Source organism: Triturus cristatus, chromosome 4_2 (assembly GCF_964204655.1).
Source record: "Triturus cristatus chromosome 4_2, aTriCri1.1, whole genome shotgun sequence".
NCBI lineage: Eukaryota > Metazoa > Chordata > Amphibia > Caudata > Salamandridae > Triturus > Triturus cristatus.
Window position 1 is genome coordinate 35,299,421 of NC_140586.1, and position 6,844 is coordinate 35,306,264.

General features: G+C 49.4%; 1 pseudogene; it reads right to left on the minus strand.

The window, feature by feature from the left end:
- Window positions 1-5,155: 5,155 nt before the first annotated feature.
- LOC146832878 (endogenous retrovirus group 3 member 1 Env polyprotein-like) lies at window positions 5,156-6,627 on the minus strand (annotated as a pseudogene).
- Window positions 6,628-6,844: the final 217 nt, after the last annotated feature.

A 6,844-nucleotide genomic window follows, 5' to 3' on the forward strand; every position in this document is an offset into this window, starting at 1 on the left:
AAATCACCGAAGACCAGCTAAACACCGTCCTAGCCCGGAGCCCACTGTCATGTCCCAGCGTAGATAGAGGGTGGAGACACATAAGGCGTGAGTGTGTGTGTCTGCGTTTGCTTCTTTCCAGTAAAACTACGCCTCCCATAAGCCTGTGGGACTCATCACATGCCTTGTGATCAGGAAGCCTACATAAGCACCGCCCACAGGCTGCCCGGTGCTTGTCAATCACGTATTTCCTGGAAGCCTGATCTGCTTGCTCCGCCATCGCTACGGATTTCCCTTTCCTGCACTTCGTCGAGATGGAATTATATCTGAAGACGAACACGCACGCATTGTGCCCAACTGCAGCGGCTCTCTGAGAGACACTTCGATCTGAAACGCGACTTGGAGCCGTTACTCGGCTCACCCCAGGTGCGTGGACTCGCGAGCACATCATTCTAAATGCGCGGAGGCGCATTTTGGAGCCATTACTCAGCTCACCTCTGGTGTATGGACTCGCCTTGCCCTCTTTTGTTTGCAGAGTTTAGTTTACGAGCGGACGCTCGTCGGCGAGCCGCTTGAAAGGCTCGGATTCCGCATTAGTTTTCCTTTTCACTATATTTTTGTGATCATCAAAGAAGACGCATGGGGAAAACCTGCATGCGCTACAGAGCCGTTTGAAAGGCTCGTCTTTCGCGCTTGTAACTATTTCCTCCAGCCGGGGGAGACTAATCGGACACAGCGCAGGAGCGCTTTGAAAGTCGCCCACGTGCCTTCTCCCCGTGTGTGATTTCGCAGCTGCACCTTTGTTTCTTTTATCCCTTTTTTTCCCTTTCCTCCGTTATGGAGTCGTCTGTTGAGTGACATTCATATTCTCAAGGGCTGCTCCGTATTGGGGGCAGGGTTACTTAGCATCGTCCCTCGCTCCGCTGTATCCGGCTTGAAAAGGTTAGTGGTTTGACAGATTGACAAGCCCACGGTTACCTACAGCCTGAGCGATGGAAGCCTCTACCATACTCACGTCAGTACTAGAGACACTGACCACCTTACGAATGGAGGTAGATGCTTTCCGAGGGGAGAGTCTTGAATTACGGAACGAGTTGGGCACTATGAGACGGGAGGTAGCTGGTTTATCTCAAGAGAACCCTACTGGGGGTAGGGGAGGTTGCTCCTACATTAGAGGCTGGACTCTACCTCCTCCCGTGACAGCCCACGATACTGACCCTAGACGTACGAATCAAACACTAGGTGGGGGTACGCAGGACGCAGGATCCACCCTCTGTGCATCTGATACAGCCGATGCAGCTGCCCCTTGCTCCACTCGAAAGATTCTTTGGGGATCCGAAGAAGTTTGGGATATTCTTAAGTCAGTGCAGGCTGCATTTCATGTGCAAACTTACTGTGTTTCCCAACGACCAGGCCAAGACGGCCTTTATCATGTCCTACTTAGGGGGTAATGCTGCTAATTGGCCCCTTCCCTTGATAGAGAGGGATGATCCAGTCTTGTATAATTACTCGGATTTCTGCAGTACAGGCACAGCCTCTGCTTTCGTCTTTTGTCTTGTTCCTCTTGGCTTAAGCGCCCTCGTATTCCGCTGATTTGCATGGGTTCTGTTCCGTCGGTGGCATGTGAGCGTTCTTCCGGAACCGATTTGGGACGTGGAAAGTAGGGTTTTGCTTCAGTTCGGTATCTGTCTCCTTTTCGCAAGCTGTTCGACAGGAAGGCGCACCACCAGTCCCTGGACCGAGAATTCCTCACCCTTAAACAGGGCTCACAAGATATCCTCATCTATATCACCAACTTCAACCGGCTCCTTGTCGAAACCACTTGGCCAGTGGACAAACGGGCAACCATGTTCTATCAAGGACTCAAAGGAGAATTGAAGGACGCATTAGCACAAGTTGTGCACATGCCAGACACTTGCGAAGAACTAATTGACCATACGGTTCAGTTGGATCATAGGCTCCAAGAGCGAAAAGGAGACAGATACCGAACTGAAGCAAAACCCTACTTTCCACGTCCCAAATCGGTTCCGGAAGAACGCTCACATGCCACCGACGGAACAGAACCCATGCAAATCAGCGGAATACGAGGGCGCTTAAGCCAAGAGGAACAAGACAAAAGACGAAAGCAGAGGCTGTGCCTGTACTGCGGAAAATCAGGACATTTCATTAAGGAATGTAAGACGCGATCCAGACTCGGAAACAAGTCTAACCTGGGAGTTCAGAACCTACCGGTGGTTGACTACTCTACAGGAGACTCGGGAAACTGACGTTCTCAAACAAGACGGAGACCACTTATTTGAGGCCCCGGGAGGAAGAGGTCTCTTCAGCCGTGGCTAACACAGTACAGACCGCTGTGGCCCACCTGAATTTATGCGTCTCCTTGGAGTTAACCTCCGGAGGAAACATCGTGGTTCATGCCCTGTTGGATTCTGGCAAAACCAAAGGAGATGATGGACGGAGTGTTGAACATTGCAAGCACTCACCCCCAGTCAACTGATCTGGGTTTAATCCACCACCGTTCTTTAGCCCACTCTGCCACCCCAGTTCAGACATGGCCATATGCAAATCAGTCTGACCCTGTGCCTCATGGGAACAGTCCAGCCCGAACTGCCAAGCCATGTCTTCCCTGGACCGGAAACAAGCTTCCTAGGACCGGTTTCTGGCATTTCAGCCGTCTTCAGCCAGGCTTGCTTGAATCCAGTGGCAAAGTGAGCAAGGGACTCACGTCTGAGCATACCCTGCCAACTTATGGCGAACAAAGCAAAACCAAAGGAGATGATGGACGGAGTGTTGAACATTGCAAGCACTCAACCCCAGTCAACTGATCTGGGTTTAATCCACCACCGTTCTTTAGCCCACTCTGCCACCCCAGTTCAGACATGGCCATATGCAAATCAGTCTGACCCTGTGCCTCATGGGAACAGTCCAGTCCGAACTGCCAAGCCATGTCTTCCCTGGACCGGAAACAAGCTTCCTAGGACCGGTTTCTGGCACTTCAGCCGTCTTCAGCCAGGCTTGCTTGAATCCAGTGTCAAAGTGAGCAAGGGACTCACGTCTGAGCATACCCTGCCAACTTATGGCGAACAAAGCAAAACAAAGGAGATGATGGACGGAGTGTTGAACATTGCAAGCACTCACCCCAAGTCAACTGATCTGGGTTTAATCCACCACCGTTCTTTAGCCCACTCTGCCACCCCAGTTCAGACATGGCCATATGCAAATCAGTCTGACCCTGTGCCTCATGGGAACAGTCCAGCCCGAACTGCCAAGCCATGTCTTCCCTGGACCGGAAACAAGCTTCCTAGGACCGGTTTCTGGCATTTCAGCCGTCTTCAGCCAGGCTTGCTTGAATCCAGTGGCAAAGTGAGCAAGGGACTCACATCTGAGCATACCCTGCCAACTTATGGCGAACAAAGCAAAACCAAAGGAGATGATGGACGGAGTGTTGAACATTGTAAGCACTCACCCCCAGTCAACTGATCTGGGTTTAATCCACCACCGTTCTTTAGCCCACTCTGCCACCCCAGTTCAGACATGGCCATATGCAAATCAGTCTGACCCTGTGCCTCATGGGAACAGTCCAGCCCGAACTGCCAAGCCATGTCTTCCCTGGACCGGAAACAAGCTTCCTAGGACCGGTTTCTGACATTTCAGCCGTCTTCAGCCAGGCTTGCTTGAATCCAGTGGCAAAGTGAGCAAGGGACTCACGTCTGAGCATACCCTGCCAACTTATGGCGAACAAAGCATGGCTTGGCAGTTCGGGCTGGACTGTTCCCATGAGGCACAGGGTCAGACTGATTTGCATATGGCCATGTCTGAACTGGGGTGGCAGAGTGGGCTAAAGAACGGTGATGGATCAAACCCAGATCTGTTGACTGGGTGTGAGTGTTTGATTGGTTCTGATGCTCCGTCCATCACCACCCTCTTTTGTACTGTTGGATTCTGGAGCACTGGCAATTTCATCGACCAACAGTATGCCCGGGAGATAGGCATCCCCTGCGTAAAGAAGAAGGTTCCCGAACCAGTGAAGGCAGTGGATGGTTCTGCGTTGACATCCGGATTGATACGCTTCCATACCCAATTAATCCTGATGCAAGTAGGGGTGCATTACTTTGAGCATATCCAATTTGACCTGATTGATGCCCCCCAATTCAAGCTAATACTACGAATGCCTTGGCTAATGTACCATGACCCTTTGGTGCAATGGACAGCACGCACGGTCTCTATGAACTCCAGTTTCTGTAAAGAACACTGCACCAAAGATAAGGTTGGAGTCTGAAGTACTGGGTTTTTCAGAACCCAGCGGTGCCAGGGAACACACCCGAAGACTTCGAGTTCTTCCTGTTTCAGACTTACAGAAACACAGAGTCTTCTTGGTGAAGTCAAAGATCGTATTTATTGGCTGCAGCCAGTGACAGGTGTCCTAGAAGTACAACACGTGTATATTCTCAGGAGACTGCTCCCTTACGAAAACCAGCCTTCTCCTTATATACCAAATATTATGCTTTAGGCAAACATTCCTCGTTTTACGGTATGATCATTCACATGAATTCATTACAAAGGAAAAGACAGAGTCATAATGGCAAGTACATATTTCAGTTCGTTCAGCCCTTAATCAATTACCCGGCAAAGCTTAGCGCCTTCATCAGATAACGACGGACACCCAATAAAACCGGGCACCTCCTCCTCGTAAAACGGGTCATAAAGAGGGAAACAGGGGCAGGTGTGTAGAAGATTAGGCATGGTTCGTGTGCGATGAAAGGTTTCGGGATATGCTGGGCCCTGATACTAATCTCATTCAGACGCGGGAAGGGAACTGACCGAACAGGTTTGGCCTTAGGCAGCGGAGTCGGTTCACCCAGGTCACCGAGGAGTCAGCGAAGGTGTGTGTGTCCTTCAGACCCATGCTTGGCCGTAGTCCTGTTGCCTATGAGAGGGCAATCACAAAATGGCTGTCGTCCTAAAATGGAGCTCGAGGTATTAGGACAGAAACTCTGATTTCAGGCGATCTCGTCACTCGAATGTGACGCAAATGCTTGTGCATAGTATCCTAAACATTCTCGGTCTGTTGATAAAGAAATCGTCATGTTAGAATCATGCCAGATACGTGGTTCCGAAATTTACAGTACCACAGACCCTCCTTTTGCCCTTACATAGGCAATAACCTATACTCCCGCTAGTCTGAATCCAGGTCTATGTCCATAAAGTCGCGGAGATGTTGCTGTAGCTACATCCTATTGCTTAGCTCGTCTCGTGTTACAGGTTTCCTTATACATGATGTAGCGCAGATGCCACAAATTACAGGAGCACACTGTACACATAGACAGAGCAGGAAAAGAATGGCTAAGATCATTCCAATGACTATCAGGATCTTCCAACCCCAAGCGGATATCAGTTCCCAGAACCACCCCGCCAATGACCATTCCCCATTATCTACGTGAATAGATTCGGAGATTCTATGCAGTTTGGAAATGGCCTGGAAAACTGTTGGAGCGTTATCTGGAATAAAAACACAGCAGCTAGATTGGATCACTCTACATACCCCACCCCGGTCTGCAAGTATGACGTCTAACGCGACCCTGTTCTGAAGAGTCATAAGACGATCCGACTGGAGCTCAGCAGTCAAATTACCAAGGGCACCGGCTGTTTCAACTACAGTGGATTCAACCACTCTTGTCAATTGCCTTATGTTCCTGCTGTTAACCATTGGACCCCAAAACGGCAGAGAACCCTTTATGAAATCTCCAAATTCTTGTCCTGCAGTGTCATCTTGACTGATGATGCCTCTAACCATCCTTGTCTTATGGTAATCTGCCGCGGTCGTGTAGGTGGGAGGCAGCAGGAACGAAACAAAACATGCGCCCGAAAAGTCCGGGGGCAACCATGTATAGGCTCTATCATGGCAGATGAAATAGGTACCCTTGGCTGCTAAGAACGAAGGGGAAGTCTGAGATGCAAAAACGTAAGTTTCAGCGCAGATACTTTTCCCTAACTGAGCTCTGGGATTCTTGCCATAACCTTGCAAACATAGGTGACCCTGATGGGGTACAATCCAGATCGGTGAGGATTTCTTTGCTCGCTGGTTCTCACTCAGAGTAACTTCATATCCTGTCATATTCCAGCCAATATATGCTAGTGTCTCATCTCTTGGGATGGTTTCATAGGAAATCTCTTCCCTAATCATATCCACGATCCCCTTAACTAGAGCACTATTCTTGGGATTATCTTTCACAGAACGTAGGGGGTTGGCTTCATGAGCATACATGAACATTGTTCTATATGCCCACACAGAACCATTATGGCTGAAAGGTAGGAGTAGGTACGGGATACCTTTATCAGTAGTATGGGGCATAAGGCCACACACCCAACAGTTAGTTGTGTTTACTACTAGTTGGTGTTGGTGTAGGAGCTGAATGAACGAATTATTGACAAATTCCAATCTTCTAGCGGACTCGTGTTCAGGGGATGAAGGGATTGCGAGGAAACAGTAGGAGGAGGTATGGGCTGTGCAGTTGGTGCGAATGTTACTTGGAAAGAGAATAAGACATATCCTATGAAGATCGTCATCACACTCAGTAACATGGAAATACATAACATCAAAAATCGTTTTCTTGTCATCATTATACATGTTCTGTCTTTGCAGTCCATTGGTTTAGCAGGTCTCTCATTCTCGAAAAACTCCATCCTCTCTGAGTGCTGCTCGCGGTGGTAGGGTGTTCTATGCTAAGGAAATGCTTCTGTCAGTCCAGGGCAACTCCTTGGACCGACCAGAACTACTGACCTAACGTCTTCAGTTGCACTCCAAAGACTTGGGCAACCGCGACCCTGCAGCTGAACCCGGATGGCGGTTCGAAAAAGCAAAAAT